Genomic DNA, 20,673 nt, shown 5'->3' on the forward strand with positions numbered 1-20,673 from the left:
CCCTCGCGCGAGGGAACTAAGAGAAAGAATAAACATGTGGGATTATATCAAACTAAAAAGTTTTTTCACAGCAAAGGAAACCATCAATAAAACAAGAAGGGATCCTACTGAATGGGAAAAGATATTTGCCAGTGATATATCTGATAAGGGATTAATATCACAAATCTATGGAAAACTTACTCAACCCAACTCCAAAAAAACAAACGATCCAATTAAAAAATGGGCAGAGGACTTGAAGAGACATTTTTCTGAAAAGGACATACAGATGGCAAACAGACATATGAAGAAATGCTCAACCTCACTAACCATCAGAGAAATGCAAATAAAAACCACAATGAGATACCACCTCACCCCAGTCAGAATGGCTATCATCAATAAATCAACAAACAACAAGTGCTGGCGCGGATGTGGAGAAAAGGGAACGCTTGTGCACTGTTGGTGGGATTGCAGACTGGTGCAGCCGCTATGGAAAACAGTATGGAGGTATCTCAAAATTCTGAAAATGGAACTACCTTATGATCCAGTAATTCCACTCCTAGGTATCTATCCGGAGAAATCCAGAACTTCAATTCAAAAATCTCTATGCACTCCTATGTTTATTGCAGCACTATACACAATAGCTAAGACATGGAAACAACCAAAATGCCCATCGGTAGATGATTGGATTAAGAAACTGTGGTACATTTATACAATGGAGTATTATGCAGCCATAAGGAAGAAAGAAATCTTACCATTTGCAACAACATGGATGGATCTAGAGAACATTATGTTAAGTGAAATAAGTCAGACAGAGAAAGATAAGTTCCATATGATCTCACTTATTTGCGGATTCTAAAGAAAAGAATAAGTGAATGAACTAATCAGAAACTGGGAGACAATGAGGAAAAACTGAGGGTTGCTAGATGGGCGGGGGGAGTGGGGGGTGGGGGGAGGGTGAGGGGATTGGAGGGCAGTCGGTGACCACAGGATGGCCACGGGGTTTGAAAATTAATCTGGGGAACGTAATTTGGTGGTTACCAGAGCGTAAGGGGGTTGGGGGGTGGGGGATGAGGGTGAGGGGGATCAAATGTACGGTGATGGAAGGGGAGCTGTCTCTGGGTGGTGAACACACAGTGTGATTTATGGATGATGTGATTCAGAATTGCACAACTGAAATCTATGTAATTCTACTAACAATTGTCACCCCAATAAATTAAAAAAATAAAAAAAATATTAAAAAAAAAAAAAAAAAAAAAAAAAAAAAACAACCCTCTACTGAATGTTCTTTTACTATCTGAACATTTCTTTTCTCCCACTGATTTCGTAAACAAGTATAAGGAAAAAGGTTTCCTCTGGTTTACTGATTTTTGAAATGAGTCGTGACAATTTTGCTGACCTTAGTTCATCATAATTCAAATAGAGTCCGCAGCCAAGAAATCAAGAGAAGGCTGAGACTCGGAAGGTCTACGATGGAAGAATAAGAAAAGATCTGCAAGAGCAAAGATGTGTCGTTAGAGACCAAGATTATTTAAGATCATCCACAACCTTGCAGTCCAAGTTACTACGTACAGACGCAAAGGTGGGACAGTAAACAAGGCTCGTCATGAAAAAAAAATTGATTCACTTGAAATGTGGTGTTGGAGGAGAGCTCTGCGGATACCCTGGACCACCAGAAAGATGAACAAGTGGGTCCTAGAGCAAATTAAACCCGAAACGTCGCTGGACACAAAAATGATGACATTGAAGTTGTCCTACATCGGGCACCTCATGAGAAGGCAGGGTTCTTTGGAAAAGACGATAATGGCGGGAAAAATGCAAGGCAGCAGGAAGAGGGGAAGACCAAATATGAGATGGACTGACTCCACAAAAGAAGCCATAGGCATGAGTCTGCCGGAGCTGAGCAGGGCTGTGAGGACCGGACACTGTGGACGTCACTCATGCATAAGGTTGCCAGGAGTTGGAGCCGACTCAAGATGTGCACATGTACCTGGTGTCATCCTTGCCATCGCTTGCCACAGACAAGGAGATAATTCACAAACATGAAAAGGAAAACTACTCCAGGGGAATTCTACCCAGCCATGTTTCTCGATTTCAGTCCAAAGAAAATAGGATTCATGTCCACTACAAAACTGAACTGACAACAGGATTAACAGTCATGTGACCTAGTGCCACTCAGTACATTCTGAGTATCTGTGAGCTCAGACTGGTACAGAACCTGGCCAAGGTGCCGTTCTTGACATCCAAGATTTTTCCCCCCAAATATTCCTATGGCATCAAGAATAGATTATGGCTTAACTATGAAAATATAAAAATTTGATCATCTTCGATGAGCTATGACCAGGATAAATACTATGAATTAATTTTGCTGGCCTAAAGTCTGTATAGGTGTCATCATCAAAATAAATTCACATCAGAATGATCTTCTGTCACAGTAAGGAGGAGACGCAAAGCCATAAAAAGGGGTACTAAAGCCACCACTATATATATAAAGTACTATCCATCGTCCTTCAGAGATTTCAGATCTTTTTTCCCAGGGAAGATATTTGGTTTATTATTGCCATAAAGGAAGCCTGGACCATCGATATTTCAATTGGATTCCTTCTTCTACACCTTTGTTTGACACTTTTCTACGGACCTTTTTGTTTGTTTCACTACAAAACAAGAAGCAGCAAGTTCCTGGGCATCTTGACAGTTTCTGATGGGAAAGGGGAAAGAATCTCATTTTGCCAAAATGTTCCTTTATACAAAATGTAATGATTTATCCAGGTGTGCATGTAGCTATCTTTGAATAATATAATTATAGAAAATTGAATGCAATTTTGGATGTATCCATTATATCAGTGTTATGCAAAACTCTTTCTTAAAGCCTGCCAGCCTTCCTTTCGCCCTCCCTCTCTCCCTCCCTCTCTCTAGTTTGCTCCTTAAATCTGCATGCTTCCTTATTTCTCATCTTACGAAAAAAATTAGCTTGTGTTACCAGATTACATAGCCTACTACATCCATAGTTACTGAATGACCCTAGGACATTCCTCTTCATTTCTAAGTGATTTTAGCTCCTGCCTCACTTTCACTGTCTGCATTTTTGTAGATTTCAAAGTTCATGGATGTGAGCTCACCAGCACCAGAGCCTCTTTTTTTTTTTTGGACCCTAGATCACCTTTCCTGGACCACCTTTCCTCTCATCTCAAGGCCCGTTTAGTCAATCCCTAGCCCTTAGCAGTTGGGTAACTGCCACCCTTCCTGTCATCTCCATTTCAGGCACCCCACCCTCTGATGTTAAGCTCAGTCTTTCCACATGCCAAGCCCAACAATTCTTTGACACAGCAGGGTTCTTGAAACCTTTGATCCTACCACTGCTTTACTGGCCCTCATTCCCGTAGTGTCCTCACTCTCCTCCTTTATCAGATTGAACGGCACAGTTGGTCATTATAATCAGTCCTCTGTGAATCCTCTCAACTTCCTCCTCTGTCACTACTCCATCCTTGTCTGACACACCACAATCTAGTTCAAATCCAGCTCCCACTCCCTGACCACTTTGCAGCTGCACCTGTGCAACTGAACAAGCCTGGGGATAAACACAACACCCTGAATGGCCTCATCATATATGCAGTGCAATCCATGAACCTCAAGGAAGCCCTCAATGTTGCCAGGCAACTATACTTTATTTCCTTAGTCCAGTTATTCCTCCATGTTGTCAGATGTCCATTTCACATCATCTCCCTCCTCACGTCCACAGCACTCCTCCTTGACCTTCACCCTTGGCAGGTAACCTTGGTTCATATTTCGCTGAAGAAAGAGAAGCAATTGGAGAACTTCCACAGGCTTCCTCCGTCCTTCCCCCAATCCCTAGGCTGCTCACCTACCAGCATTTGCTCCCCTATATTCTGCCTTCTCATCTATTTGAGTACGTGAATAATCCATGTTCTGTCTGTCTGAAGTCAATTCTTCCACCTGTGTACTAGGTTCTATTTTTTTCTCACCTATCCAAGAAAATCATACTCCAGCAATGCCCCCCTTTGGCTCAGATCACCATTTTTCCTCCTCAAATTCCATCATCCCATCAGATATAAACATGCTGTTATTTCTCTGATGTTTCAAAAAACTCTTGACTTAACTTTTCTCATCAGCTACTGCCCTGTTTCTTTGCTCCCCTTGCAGCAAACTTCTTGGAAGAACTGCCATATTTCTGTCTTAGTTTCTCTTCTCCCATCCTCTCTATGCCTCCTATAGAATCAGGCTTTCTGTCCCTCTACTTCATCAAAGTTGCTCTCATACATGTCACCAAAGACTACCAAGCAGAAAAATCCAACAATTAGTTCTCAATCTTCATCCCACTGGACTTGCCAGGCATAGTTGCACACTACTCTTTCCTGCTTGAAAACCTGTCTTCACTTCACTTTTAGGAAACCAAGAACTCCCTTACCCCTTAGTCTCCCCCACTAGTTAACTGAGCTCTTTCTCAATGTCTTTTGTTGACCTCTCCTCTTCTCTTTGACCTCTTAATGTTGGAGTATCTCAGAGGCTAGTCTTTTCTTTTCTCTGTCTATACTCACACATCCTTGATATCACGCTAATGACTTCTAAATACAAACCTCTATTCCCAAATCTAGACTCATCAATCCAACTGCCTACTCCACTTGGAGGTGTAGACATCTCAAACTTGGTTTCCAGAACTGAATCCCTGATCTTCCTCCCTACAACTCTTCCAACTGCAGCCTTTCTTCCAATCTCGGTTGACGGTGATTCTATCCTTTCAGTTGGTTGGGCCTTAACCTTTGAAGCATCCTTGAGTCTTTCCTTTTCTTCCCCCGACACCACACACACATCACATTCAATCAATCAGGTAATACTGTGGCCTCTATCTTCAAAAACAGCTAGCATTTTTGCTACTTCTGCTGCTACCACCAAATTTAAAACACTCTTCTTTCTTTCAGTAGCCTTGTAATAAATCTTCTCTTTTTACCTTTGCCCATCAACAGATAGAAAGCTTTTCAAAATATAAATCAAAATACTCGTATACTATTCCTGTGTACAAAATCCCACAATGGCTTCATTTCCATCTGGAGAAATAGCCAAAATCCTTCTCATGGCCTATGGGGCACGTGCTGGCCTATTGTTATTTGTTTGACCTCATTTTCTACCACTGTTTTGTTTATTCACTCCATTTCTATCTGTCACAATGGCCTCACTGTAGTTCCTCTAATATGTCAGAATAATTCCATGTTGGGGTTTTGCTCTAGCTGTTCTGTCTGGAATGCTCTTCCTCAAGGTATCTGGTTGCTACTTCTCACTTCTTTTGAGTCTTTGTTCAAATCTTACCATCTCAATGAGGCTCTCCTTGTGAGTCCTTTTTTTTTTTTTTTAACTTTTATTTATTTTAAGTGTGTTTTTCCAGGACCCATCAGCTCCAAGTCAAGTAGTTGTTTCAGTCTAGTCGTGGAGGGCGCAGCTCACAGTGGCCCCTGTGGGGATCGAACCGGCAACCTTGTTAAGAGCACCACGCTCTAACCAACTGAGGTAACCGGCTGCCCCATGAATCCTTTTTAACACTGTAACCTACCTTGATCTCTAATTTCACTTTATTGTTTTTTTCATTGTACTATGAACTAATACTAGCTTCTAATGTACTATATATATAAATTTGACTTATATATGATGTTTAGTTTTATTTTCTGTCTTCTGCTACTAGAAAGCAAAACTCACAGAAGTTGGGATCTCTACATATCGTGCTCATGGATGTATTCTGAATATCTTGGAACAGGGCTTGGCGTGTCATGTGGTAGGTGCTCAGTGAATATTTGCTGAACTAATGAATGCATAAGTAAAGGAAGGAACAAAGGAAAGAGTGAACTAACCTGGTCTCTCTGAGCTACTTGAAAACTCTTTTGTTGAGACTTCAAAAGAAATTCTTTCCCCAAAGTATTAGGCCTGATACTAGAGCCTCTTATTGAGTCTGTCTGGTTTCCCAATTAGAATGGGTTCCAAGGAGCTGAGCAATTCTCCCCCACGTTATTCTAAAAGAAGGTGTCGCTGCACCTCCGCCTCTAGTAACGATTATACACACTCTGGGGACATTATAATAAGAGCTTTTTGAAAGACTGAACTAGGTGAGGGGCCTCATTTTAGGGTCTGATATAAAATCAAAACTCGGAGCAGGTTCACCTAAAGCTTGGCCAAGTTTCCCGTAAACCTGGCTCACACTGAAAGAGAACCTAAGCTGATATATCATTTCAAATGGAAACTATGCAAAATTCAGTGGCTTCATGTGGTTTCAACCCCAAACCAGGTGGAACCTGAGGCTTTGGCAAAGGTTCACTTTAAATTCCTAACTGGGGAATGTAAACCAAGGGGGTAAATGTTGGGGAAAAGCAAAGTGAAATAAAACCTGTCGTTTTGAACAGTTCTGGAACCACACACTTAAATCACTGCTCTTTAAACGTCGTTTCACTCAGGCTTTAAACAAGTACAATCATTATTTTGAAAAATTTCCCTCAATAATGAACGAGTTCTTTTGTTATCCTATATTAGAATTTAAGGGATCCTTCACTCTCATGTGGAGATCGAATTATTATTTCCATCTGGTAGGTTCTGTAATCAAAGAACAAAGATGAAAAGGTGACTTGCCGAAGGTAGCTAGAAGAATGAACCAACAGATTCAATATCTCATTCACAGTTGAATTCCTTAACCCAAAAAAATGCTACCTTTCATTGAAAGAAAGCAGAAATACAGTAAAAAAAAGAAACAAAAAGGGATTTTAAGAATCCTGGGGATCAAATGAGATTAAATATTAAAAGACTGTTTTTGATAATAACAATATTGTGCAAACCCTGAATTGACCTATGGACTAAGAATAATTTATCAGTATTGTGATTTGTTTGTGCATATACATGTGTGATTGTGTGCGTGTGTGTGTGTATAGAACTAGACTACTTCTGAATTTTAAGAACTCTTTAAATAATTAGGTATTTAAAGTATTCTAATTATAGGAAATGTACCCGTATCCAGAGATTTAAAGCATCATATACATTTTTTATTTTGTAGCTCTCTTTATTTTATATACGTGTGTGTATATACACTATTTATTTATTTATTCAAGCATCATAGATTGTTAAGAGACTTCCATAAACCCTATATTCTTCCAGATACAAATATTTCTTATATATAGGTGTTGTATTAAGATTTCAGAGCGAAATCTTTAACATGAAAATGCAGGACTTCTTCCCCACCTGACTGGTACTGTTTATAGCAATTTGACCATTATTCTTAATTTGGAAGTCTACTTATTGTTCATAGGATGAAAACTAGATAGACTTTTGAAAGACCAACTCAATGCATTTTGCTACGTAAACAAAAAGTCATTAGAGTCCCTTCAACAGACTAAGGTAAATAAAACTATTGCCTGAAAATGTATAACCCTGGTATGTGCTTAGAAGCAGAAATCCCAAGGTACATACTGCATGCAGAAATCCCAAGGTACATTCATGGACTAAATATTAAAAACAGCCACCACTACTTTTAATTCTGGAATAACTTGTCATTACTGTCCAATTCGTAGGTACCTGAAAACATGTGACCTCTGTTTCTGGATACTGGCATGTTATAGCTATAAGGAATAATAGCTAAGCTTAACACAGAACTAGTCTACCCTATCATTGATCTCTAGCTTATATGAATTCAGTTGTTTAACAGATTTTTCTCTGTTGCTTAAAAAAGTACATGTTACAGAAGCACTTAGATATTTACATCAAGTCTCAACTAAAAGTAGATATCCTAAAGATTGTGAGTCAGTTTAACAAGTCATTCATTCTTTTGTTCAGCAAGATTTATTATGCCTGTTACATGCTAACCTCTATGTTAGGCACTGGGAATACAGACTTGAATGAGATCTGGTCACTGCACTGAAAGGTCTTACTAACTAGTGGGGAGAAAAGAGACAGAAACAAAGTTTGAATACAAATGTGGTGCGACTCTCATTCCAGTCAAGATGGACTCACCGATACTATCCTAGACTTCTTGCTATGAACAGTCAGAAAATTAAGTCTGTGAAGCAACTCTCTCACACATAGGACAACAGGTTGTGATCCCGGAGAGAAGGGACATGATGAGGTATGTCCCAGTAGAGACCACTTCTGGAATATGGCACAGAGAAGGGAACCCAAGCAGAGCTGAGGAGAGAGTGCAACTTGGGGACATGGGGTGGAATTTGTGGGGTAGTTTATAAGAGAAGAGGGCAACGAAGAGAAAGAGCTCCAGAAATCTGTTTGGGATCTCTTTGAGTTGTTGGCTGAACACTAAGCTACAGACGTGGGGGGTGAGATTCCACAAATGTGGGCAAAGGACACCTACCAGGGGGCTGTAAGATGAACACGTTGCACTACACGTGGCTGGGAGATATTCAAGTTCTGACCAGCCATAGTGAAAAGAACTCATTGAACACAAGTGAGGCATTCAGTGGAGATCTCAGAAAGGTCAAACCTTAAGAAGAGGGCTCAACTAGACCTGGCGTGCTTTGTGCACATAAAATCACCTCATTTCAGGCAGCCGACCACCAATGTGGCTTTTCTTCTGCCTCCATCTTTGTGTTTCTCAGTCATGAGCGGTTGTATCATTAGACTTACAATTGCCTCTGGAGTGTTTCTATGTGCAAAGGATTATGGTCTTTCAGAGTGTTCCCTTGTAACAAGCTACTTTTAAGAGACACTGATGTATAGCAATGAGATTTGGGGGCTCTTTCATTCATTAGTCCATGGGGTCCTTGCTTTTCATAACAGCTCCATATGCACCTGCCATCTTTCACTAAACTCTACAAGAGAGATGCCAGGCTGCAGGCTCCTGCTCGATATTTAATTCTGAGTTTATTTGCACGGGGACCTTCTAACTATTCAAATACTTAAGCAAGTAGAAGAAAAACAATGTATAAGTGATTTTTAACATATGCCACCAAGAAACTGGCCTGAACCAAAGCATGGATGCCTCCTGTTGGCAAGTCACAAAGCTCAGTATTTTTAAGCCAGAAGTCACAACATTGTGTTTTAAATTAAAAAGAAGCATTTATTTTGCACGGAACTAGCAAAGGACTCTGCTAAAAGTAGTAAGAAACGAAAAGATGATACTCCTGACTCAAAGAGCACACAATCGAATGGGAGGCACAGACATGTAAATGCCAGCAGGGTACAAATGAGACTTAACTAAATATGAGCCGTAATTAAAGTATAAAGGCCATAGGAGTGCAAAAGAAGAAATGATCAAATTCTGGCTGTGAGGGAATCAAGGGATAGTTCCCAAAGGTTATATATGGCATTTGAGCTTTTGCTAGAACCTGGAGGAAAGGGCATTCTGGTCCTATGTAAATAACAGGGCTTGGTCCATAAAGGGTGCATTTGAGGGAGCATGAGCAGCCTGGAGCAGAGTGTAGGGGGCCCAGGGGGCCCAGCAGGGATGGGCTGGGAAGTTGGAAAGGGCTAAGTCACAAATAGGGAAGGAGGAGGAGGGGTGCTGTGTACCAAGATAAGATGGGGACAGAAACGAGTGCTTCTCAGATACATGTCATCTGCGTGGCCCTGGACTTGGTGTTTTGTACACACCTTCTCTTTGAGTCCCTCACAACAACACTGTGAGCTAACTGCAGTTACCCACATTTTACCAAAAGGCAACCTGAGACTCAAAGGCTACACAGCTTGCCCAATTCCACAAGCTGGTAAATGGCGCAGCACCTTGGGTGTCTTTTCACGGTACCGTATTTCTCCTCTCATACTGATGGTCCTTGGATGGCCTTATAAAGGTTTGCACTTGACTCTTTACTCAAAGGGCAGCTACTGCATGTTGTTCATTCAGTGCCATGCTAACGATCACCTTTAATTTTCACTTGGGAGACGTTGAAGGGAGATGACAGTGCGTACAACACTCACGCATAAGGCACTTTTTCTACTCTGCCTTCAGTGTAGCAAGTATTTGCCAGGTCTTGCCACACTGATGTCACAACAGAGACAGAAAAGTGGAAAAACCAAACCCCAAGCTTATTATTTCAAAATCCAGTGGCAGCATTTGATATGCAATTATATATAAAGTGTCTTTTTAAGAACTATCAAATACAAGCAGAATGTGTGAAAAATCTCCAAAATACACATGAAACCTCTCTTCATGAGACTTCTATTCATCATTCTCTAAGATTATTTTTTCTCTCCTTTCAACAAGGGAATCTTAATAATGGCACAAATAGAAAAGCATGGTGCTTTATGGTTGTCATCCTGGAGTTTTGAAATTATATCATCATTTAAATAGTGATAGCTGTAAAAAAATAATCAAATTCTGGTCACCTTCGGGAGAAGGTCAAGTGCTATCAGCAGCAAAAGTGATCTTTTCTAGTAGCCTTTAAAGAAATCTAAGTCCATAGGCAGTTGACAACAGCATCTGAAATGCAGGTGTTACTTAAAGCAAATCCATTATTTACAAAGCGAGTGAATCAGGCGTGGCTTCTTACAATGGGATTCCATAATGGATATGATAATGGACTTAGATTTCTTTAAAGGCTGCTAGAAAAGATCACCTTTGCTGGTGACAGCACTTGAACTTCTCCTAAAGGCTCCCTACGGTAGGAAAGGCTCTTTTTATATCAACCCTAATATACATCACCGAGTACATTCTCAGACACCCATGTAAGCCAATGGTTCAGCTTAATTATTGCCAAGTAGATGGTTGGTCTTACATGAGTCAGGGGCAAAAAAAAAAAAAAAAAAAAAAATCAATGTTTTGATAGTCAGAATTATTGCCTGTCATTTAGGGATTGGTTGTCACTAAAACGCTTATTCATACATATAACGCGTATACATGTCATACTATATAAACTGTCTTAATATTTCCACAACCAGAGAGAAAGTTCTTCAAATGAAGATGGACTTCCAAATGAGAAATGTAAATTACATTCCTCTCCTTTCACCCAGAAGGGACATCTCAGCACTTACAAACCACTAAGCTGATACTGTAGATGTCATTTAAAGAAATTCCTCTATAAGTTGATGCTTGAGGGTGGAAAAAGCAACCAGAAAATTGAAGATTTCCCTAAGAGAAAGGCAGTTTTGTGACAGGCACTGACAGTGAGCAGAGTGATTTCAATTTTTTTTCTCTGGCCACTGTCTAGGGGATGCAGATGATGGCAATTTCTCAGTCCATTTTAGTGCATGCCAGGAGACAATCAACAAGATATTAAAAGCAATAGCACCCATCATCTCCAGGGAATGCCTCTTACACATCTTTTGTCTAATCATAAAGATTCTTTGGACTCATTCCTTAGCTGAATTCCAACAACTACAAGTGTATAATACAGTACATGCTATTTTTTTCACTTTCATGTTTAATGCTTCAGCCAGTAAAGAAATTTCATTTTGAAGCTTTTCTTTAAATTGCACTGAATACATAGTTCTACTCCAAGTGATTCTGAAGCCTTCCTTCGCAAAACATTTTTGAATTTTTGCCAATCAAAAATACACATTGGGATTAGTTTACTGGCAGAGACATAAAACTAAAAAAATAATGAAGGAGCAATAAGGTGCTGGGAATAGCAGTCTGATGGGAATTAACGATTACCGTGCAATACCTTAGCCTTTTAATATTACAACAAGAGCAATAGGTTGTGTTTGAGTGGCTCCACACGTCTGCTCGGTCCAAATGTATTTTACATTCTTTATTTTAGATCTACAACAGCCCAGTGAGGTAAGTGGGACAAGTATTATTTTAATTTTGTGGAAAGTTATGCAATAAACAAAATGCCTAAAATTGGAACCAACCCTCAGTGCAGTGTTCTTTGGGCAGAATTTAGTGACTAGTTATGTTATGGCATAATTATCATCCAGAGAGATACTCTAAAACATCTATATATCCCTTACATCATGGGCTGTATCTGCTCTGAATAACTACTAGTCCTTCTCCCAGACCACTCGGTCTTGCTGGGCACCATCCTATGAATATGTAGGATGGATTTAATCTGGGACATTCTTACTTTAGGTAATAACTAAATACTTTTTAATGCAAAACAATGTATCAAGTCTTTCTTGGTAAAACTGGAAGAGCAAATAATTTTGAAATTAATTTTATGGTGAATCCCATTGTAAGAAGTCATGCCTGATTTACTTGCTTCGTAAATAATGGATTTGCTTAAAGTAACACCTGCATGTTGCATGCTATTATCAACTGGCTATGGATGGTGGACTTAGATTTCTTTAAAGTCTAGGAAAGAAACAGACAATTAAACACTGTCTTGATAACTTGGGGACTTCCGATGGTGCTGACCATTGGTTTGGAAATATTTTGGTTACTTTTTAAAACATTTTAAAATAATTATTCTATCTCAAAGGCCCAATAGCCTAATGGCCTCTCATTTAAAAATAAGGCAGGCAGAAATAATTGAAGTCCATGTTAGAATCTGCCCCCCAAAAAAGGCTCCTTCAAAATGTGTCTCTTTCCATTTTGATACCCACAAGCGACAGCAGCTTTCAACACATTTGTCATATATATGTCACCATTTCCCCTTCACTCTAGATTACCACCCAAAATCCCCTAGTAATTAGAGCAAAATCATAAAACACATATGAAGTCCCACTGTAATACAATTTTATTTGTACATGTTTGTGTAGTCTACAGGAGAGGACCTACGCGTGTGTACCTGAAGACCAGTGGTTTACCAAAATTGAACATTGCGTTTTGCAAATTCTCTAAACTGCAGATGCCAATGTCAAAAGCCCACAGTGTTCCAGTTCTATGATAAATACTCACACAGCAAAACTATCCTTAAAAAAGCCTCAGTCAATGGCTTACTTGTCTTAAGCCCCATTAATGCAATAACAACTGAATCTTAATAACAGGATTTGACCCTCACACCTAATTATTCCAGGGATGATTTCTTAGAAAAAGCGAACCTTCATTTGTAATTGTGATGCATGCCCTCTTGTGAAATCTAAGCAGATGAATGAGGTGAAATTAGGACACCATTGCGAGAAGGAACCTAAAATTGAATATGTCTGCCCCCGGGGCTCCAAGAATACAGTATCAACACAGATCAAATGCTTCCTATGCGAGCAGAATTAATCAGTCCTAAAAAAACGCTCTAACGTGGCACAAGGCAGTATTTTTTTTCAGGAAGTGCCAACTTTCTACTGAGAAATATATTCCATCTGAACGTCAGATTGCCATTCGAAATTATCCTGCAAAAATGGGCACGAATTGAAAACATCTGGCCTGATACTGAGTTATGCATTCCGCTTCTTGAAATTCACTGTGTTGTAAGAATCTGGACACTTTTTCTATCCTGAATTTGTGGCTTAGTGATCTTAAACAAATGTCGGGAACCTAGTGTAGGACATCTCAGCACTGGATGGAATGACTGTGCCCCTCATGTCTGTCCTAACGATGTCTTGGCAGGGGTGTTGATGCGGACAGGGCCCTGAGACCCTTCCTAAAAAGCATTACTGCAAAGTAATCTCTTGTAACACTTATGGTTCTGGGCATAGAACAACGGCATTGTGTGTGACCTGATTTCATTTCAGAGACTGTCTCCGTAAAGAATGACATCATCCCATTCTCTTTTCTTGACCTTCACTGTCCTGGTTCCCCAACCCCCACCCTCATCATCATTAAAACTGCTTGTTCCCTCCTTCCCACTCCCCACCCCTCATCTCCAGGAGAATAGCTATTTTCCTCTTCACTTCCTGCCTGAATATATTACTATGGCAAGAGCAAAGGGTTTTCCTCTGGTCGTTCAACATCCCAGGAGTTTGCTTCCTCACCGTACTAGACAAAGCGCTATTCTGTGGGCAGCCAAAGCATACTGAGAGAGCCATCTGCTGGGACAGGTCTCCGTCAGATGGGAACGGAGACAAGACAGCTAACGGCAGCACAGCTTGACGAGCACAATGCTTCTCATCCCATTGGAGCTTGGGGTTTTCTTTCAACACAAACTGGTTGGCTCTGCGGATGTATTGTTTAAACAGATCCATTTAACTATGTCCGTCCATGCACACAGATGTGTACACTTGTGCACACTACGGCTTGCTCTATCACTTAGATTTGTATTCAGGCTCACATGTGAAAGTATTCGGTTGCAGAGGGAGGAAAGGATGATGCCGGAGAAGACACTAGTTTTAAAACTGGCATCAGAATGCAACCCGGTAGAATGGCTGTGCAGGAAGTTGTGATTGTGTGTGTGTGTGTGTTTTGAGTGTTATGTTTTACAGTAAAAAGCAAAACCAACTTATATGTCCCACGTCAAATTATATGTCCCGTATCCATATGCAAATTTAAACTATGAACTATGTAGACAACGAAGAAATCGTCAACTATTTTGTTATAAAATTACATGAGAAGAGTCAGAATAAAACTGTACAGTCTCCAATCTTCCAATGATGTAAAACATGAGGTAGTATTATCTGAAACTGTTGGTTTGTAGGTCAAAAATAGCCAAATAACAGCAATTTTCTATGATTCCACATAGCATATAGTCATATAGAAAAGACTTATGGGCTTGGATTAAGTGTGTGTGTGTGTGTGTGTGTGTGTGTGTGTGTTTTAACTCAAAAAAATTCATACCAGACAGCTGTTATATTGTTTGCATGACAAATACATTATTTTAACTAACATCAGGATTCTGTGAGATAAAATGTGAAGAGTAAGACTGATCACAGAGTCTGCTTCTCAGCACCTCCAGTCCAGCTCTTTTTATTCCGTACTGAACTGTAAATGCTCATTGGCTACCAACACAAGGATCATTTTAGCATTTTTAGGGTCCACATCTGAAACTGATTTCTTGACAAGCTGTAGTTTACTATTATACTCTATGGACTTTTTAAAAAAAAAAAAACCACTTAAATTGAAATTAATATATTGAGGATAACTTAAATAATTAAAGTAGTATAAAAAAATAAGGTAAAATAAATACAAAATAAACTAAGGCAGGCTTATGATAAAATTTTCCATCCCAAATAGGCATCCACAGGACCAGAAAAGGTCTTACTTTCCTTACAAACAGTATAGTTGCTGTTCTAAGTTATCCCATCTGTGTACACCAAACCTAGTCTGACAGGGCAGTGTTTGAGTCCAGAAGGTACAATAGCAGCCATTCAGATTTTGGCAGGTGTATTTCAAGCTGCAAACTAGGCTCCACAAAAAAAAAAAAAAAAAAAAAAAAAAAAAAAAAAATAGCAGTTTGTTCACAGGTGTGAACATTTTTGACAAGAACTCTCAACGTCGCCCCCACACTGTGAAATTTAATTGTCCTTTTGGTGTCTTATTATATGTGAATACAACCTCTCTCTCCTTGGAAAAAGGGAGAATCTTCTGGCAACTGAATAGTCAGAAGATATTTAGGCAGCTCCGGAAATGTAGTTATAACATCTCGTTCTGCTTTTTGCGTTATGTATTTTGGAGGTGAGGCCACGTTCCGTGAACTGCAGGTAAGCAGTTTTTCAAACTGGAAAAATATTAAATGAAAGAACTTTATGCCCAGATGATAGTAGCAGAGAGGCAATCAAAAATGCACAGGGCAGCATTTTGAAATCCTAAGGCCCATTAAAATGGTCCTTATTTTATAAACCTGACCATCTGAGAATGCACAGAAAGGACCAATTTCTTTCTACAAAATTTATCGGATGGGAAGATTGTGCGTCTATGAACACGAATGTGGTGGTGGAAGTGACTCCGCTACCTATTTAATCCAGCTGGAATGATAGGTAAGGAGGGGCAGAGATCTCTGAAACTGGCAGCTGGTTAGACTCTGAATTTTCCATTGCAAAGACAGAAAAAGCAGACTGGAGCCTGCTCTCATAGGGGCTTCACAGATTTTTAAGAAATAAATGTCATGTGTGTTAAATTTGAGAAAGTGATTCCAACTCAATCCAATGTGTAAACACATTTCTATTTTCTCATAATGAGGGCATGCTGGGAAATGAAAAGGATATAATGCTTAAAGTGGTGAAATTACCAAATAAAGGGAAAAAAAGTGTGAAATGGAAGAATACTGGCCAGAAAATAAACAACATGGCATCCCAGAAAAAGTGACCTCTTCATATGCAAAAGAAACTAAGACAGATGGATTTGTAAAACCAGGTCTTCAGTGACCTCTTGGGAAGATGGAGGGAGAGCTCCAGTATTAAGGTTTTCCAGTCTCTTCTACAGTTAATTTTGAATGGCATAATACTGTACGGCAACCTCTTTCTTTACTACAGAAAAAAAAAAAAGGAAAAATGATGCATTGGACTAGAGGTTCACAAAGGAACGGGTTGGAAAACTGAATCCTGAAGATGAAGAACTCTTCAGAAGTCACAGTTCTATTGTTTATAGAACTTATTCCTAGACAGGTATCTTTTTTAGTTTCTGTTTGGGAACATTTTCCTCTCCTGTTGAGAATTTTGAAGTAAGGAGACCTAAACTTCACCTTGTGTTCTCTCACTGTTCGTTGAGCTTGGGGATAACCAGCACCCAATACATTACTGGTGATACCCCAGACCACCTACAGACAAAGTCTGAGAATTATGGAAAAACTGCCAGTGATCATGATTTCAGGTCAAGGAACTAACCCCAGTCTCCCATATACGTCCAGCCATTTCCCATCTTCACTTGTCATTTGTAGTATGAAGATAAAATTTTTAATTCCATAAGTATTAGAAAAAGAAGTTGGATAAATTCTCACAAGAAAAACCTGAAATTCAGGCCAGACTTGTTGAAGATTTTGTTGTTTTATTGTGGGAAGTTCATGAACTTTTTGGTGATTAGAGGACTTATTCCAAGCCAACATGGGCCAACACAAGGCTTAGAATGAAATCAAGCAAAGGGCTAAGATTTTAAAGAGGAGCACTTTGAAATCAAGAGGAACCCAACAGTTTCCACAGCATTCGTTTCGGTTGCGGGTGGACGGAAACAACTTTCAATGTTGACATTTGAGAAAAGACTCATGGAAGTATCAACTCATATGAAACAACCGCCCTAAGACTGTTTCTGCAGCCAGGGTTGTATTACTAAAGCAGGTCTCCATAAATCTCCCCAGCTCTACAACTCTCTTGGCACTACTATTTACATGGCCAAGGCAAGAAACTGTGAAGGCAAGCTGTGAACGGGACAAGTGACATCGGTGCAGCTTCCACTCCTGAGACTGTGGATGACAAGGCATAGCTGGCCTGCCCTTCACCGTCCCTTTAATGCTCCTGAGCTTCCTGAACAGCTCATGACGTGTTAGAAAAGTTATGTGATTCTCTGAATGCCTATTTTTCAGATGGTTCTTTGGCCATTCCTGAAGACTAATTTCATGAAATGGCTCTGCCCATTCAAGTCCTCTTTTAGCTCTGAGCCAAGAAGGATGAGATGACAGGAAAAACTATCAACACCTCCATTTCTTACAATTCCCCATCCGTGAAATGTTCCCCTCTTCAAGTGACGTGGAGGGCTCAGTTTTAATGAGTGTCTTGGTTCAATTCATCAAGAGATAAATACTTGATATGAGTACCTTTGAAGATTTTCTGCAGTTACTCTGTCTTGGAGAACCTGCATGTCATTTGCCAAATTCACCTTTTTCAGATGATGGTGGGTGGCCGTTGGCACCTGCCATGGAGGAAAGCAAACTGCCATCAGTTGCGTTTTATCAGTGATTTATCTTTCAGATGTTGCCCTTTCATAATTTCAAAGGGTGACATCATTAGGAATAATATTCCTTAAATTTCATCTAGACTGACTTTCTTACAATCATTCTCAAGAGACCTTGCAGCATTGTGGGTAATTCAGTCCTTTTGTAGAAGTTTCCATTTGACTCTCTCTTCATCAAGGGAAAGACTTTCCATTGGATTCATTGCATATTATTCTTTGACTGGATTTCATAAAACCAATGAAGAAGAGTTTCTTTTCAAAAGTTTACAAAGTGTTTCAAGTTTAAAAGTTGAGTGATGTCTCATTTTAGGTTACGAGATCTATTTTAAAGGAAAGTGTGCTGAAATCATAAAATATTCTAAAGTTGCTGCAAGTATTATTTGATGAATAACAAAACAAGCATTTACAAGTAGTTAAATTGGTTTCTATTCTGCACTTGTGATAGTGGAAAAATGTAAGTGACTAAAATCAATTTAGATACTTTGAATAAGAGGAAACACCTATTTTAATGCATTAAGTATTTAATGAAGCAGTCTTGCTGCCATGAATAGTATTTTAACATATACATGTTATATATAAATGTGGATATGGTATATAATACAGAAGAGGACATATAAGATGTATTTTATAAGGAAGTACAAGATATAACAATAGGAAAATGACAAACACTAACAACTCAAAATTTCCTTTACATTTAAAAAATATTTCTCTTGCCCGTGTAAATATTAAGCACTTCATTTGGAGCCTTTTTACCTCTTCACTGAAGAATACAACTGTACGTTGGTGTACACAGATGGGAACCGCAGAGGTAATGGGTGGAGATTATTTCCCTCAATACAACAGACCTGGAATCTCTTGTTCTGAAATGGCCCTGATGATTCAGGGCAAAGGTGGGCAGTCCCAGGTCTTTCCCTCTGTTCTAGAAGCTTCACTCTTACTGGGAGATTGCTGCAGCAGGGCCTCCTGGAGCTGGCCTGTTGCTGCAGGATTCTTCCTCCCACATCACCCTTATCACATCTCTTTCCATTCCCAGCAGCTCCACCCGTTTACGCCACCCTCTGTAATCTGGCACACCCAATCCACGTGGCCCTTTGATCACAACCCTGTGCTCCTCTCTGGGGAATTGATGAGCTCTAGGAGAACTTTTATTTTCTCTATTTCCACGTCTCTGATAACATTACAAATTATTATAAGCATCGTGCAGATGTCCACTTTTAAAATATGTCCCAGGATATACAAATGTTTATTTAGATGCCCAAATTCCAGGCCACAGCATTCAATGGCTGTGTGACCTTGAACAAGTTACTGAGTTTCTCTGTGCCTCAGTAACCTCTGAAAACTGGAGATTAAAAATAATACCTCCCTCACAGGGTCGATGTGAGGATTATGTGCAAACTAAACAACGGCAATCATTATTACTTGGGTTGATTTTTCTTTTAAGCCAGTAATAAATATATAACTTTCCTTGCAGTGGTAATTTGCAATCAAAAGACATTTTCATGGGGCGGCTGGTTAGCTCAGTTGGTTAGAGTTGGTTAGTGCTCTTAACAACAAGGTTGCCGGCTCGATCCCCACATGGGCCACTGCGAGCTGCGCCCTCAACTAGATTCAAACAACTACTTAACTTGGAGCTGATGGGTCCCGGAAAAACACACTTAAAAAAAAAAAAAAAGACATTTTCATGGCATGAGATCAGAGTTTTCATAAATTTTATAAACAGAGACTTTGATTTGTCATCATTAACATGATAATGGATGGGAGAACAATATAATAATTTAATTGCGATAGGCTATGATGAAAGAACAGAGGCAGCCTAAACAACTGCTTGATAGGTATATACTTGCAAGAGTCAAATACTTCCTGCTGTGCTGTATGGTTTTATTTGCCAGAATAGAGTAAGGTGACAGGATGACTGAGCCATCAGTTCTCAGCGCCATTATCTTGACCCCAGCAGATGATGGCCTGGATCCTTTCCTCCTTTGCATCAACTTGTGACAATTCATTATAAGCAGGCATAGCACTTAACGTGCAATAGAAATTTTTTACTAAAATTTTTTTGGTATAATTTCATTAAAGAACACTTGGTTAAAACAAATGTATTCTTTAGTTTCAACAAAACAGCATCATCTAGCAAATAAAATTAATATTATTAAATGGAGTATTATGGGTGTCTGGTTTTGTTTATATTTAATTAGCAATTGATTTTGGATTTTCCATAAAATAATCATGATACTGTTGTAGATTTAAAGTTATAGAAATATAACTCAAGTAATTTATACCTGGGGTTTTTTGGGGGGTACCTATTTCAGTAACAGTTTAGTAGGTAATAATGAAAGTCAATACTGAGGGCTCCCATTGATGGGGTTGGAAAATGCTGGAGAGCGAGCATCCATCAGCCTGGCTTCCTCAGTACCCCTCGAGGTTCTCTCCCAGCTTCCGTTTCTGCTGTTCTTCACCTAGCAAAGTCTACCGTTATTCTCTCCACATATTCAAATTCTAAGCACCGCGCGGGCATCAGGTGAACTTCTGTCTCCTGACAACCCAATTCCATTGCTCTCTCTCACTAGAACGCCTCCAACACTTCAAACCTGTGCCACTCAATGTCGCACTTTGTTAGTCTCCACCGTTGTCACTGCTGTCTGCCCGGGGAAGGTCTCGGCTGCCTGGGCAGGTCTTAAGATGATTCATTCCTCCGCGCAAGGGTTGTACCTCAGGCTCTGTCTACATCTTGTATTCTCATGACAACGTCCCGCCCCCCGCTGTGACAACCCTGCACCGACTGGGCATCGCTGCATAGTCAGGACCTAAAGCACATAGTGATCCTCGGTTTGTTTTGGAGTTTATCCAAGTTTTGGCCCAAAATAGGTAATCTCAGACTCGGGATGGTTCCTGAAGCAAGGATAAATCGTCAGCCTATACAGTCCTGAAGCTGTGCCACACAAACTTGAATGGATCAGGGAACCACTGGCCTAGCTCCGGGTTATTCGATCCTTTCTTAAGCCAGACCTATGCTATTTTCTGTAAGCAATGACTCAGCATAAGACACAGAAGAGTGTGTGTGTGTGTGTGTG

General features: G+C 39.8%; 1 protein-coding gene across 4 annotated transcripts in view; it reads right to left on the reverse strand.

The window, feature by feature from the left end:
- SULF1 (sulfatase 1) overlaps positions 1-20,673 on the reverse strand; it is a 147,575-nt gene that overhangs the window by 107,607 nt on the left and 19,295 nt on the right. For 2 of the 4 annotated variants that reach the window (XM_033126610.1, XM_033126609.1), the window contains exon 2: positions 17,466-17,560. The exons of the other annotated variants lie outside the window; for them this stretch is intronic. The gene's annotated coding sequence lies outside the window, so the exon portion shown is untranslated. The remainder of the gene's footprint in view (positions 1-17,465; positions 17,561-20,673) is intronic. 4 annotated transcript variants of the gene reach the window in all.

Source organism: Rhinolophus ferrumequinum, chromosome 14, assembly GCF_004115265.2.
Source record: "Rhinolophus ferrumequinum isolate MPI-CBG mRhiFer1 chromosome 14, mRhiFer1_v1.p, whole genome shotgun sequence".
Classification (NCBI taxonomy): domain Eukaryota; kingdom Metazoa; phylum Chordata; class Mammalia; order Chiroptera; family Rhinolophidae; genus Rhinolophus; species Rhinolophus ferrumequinum.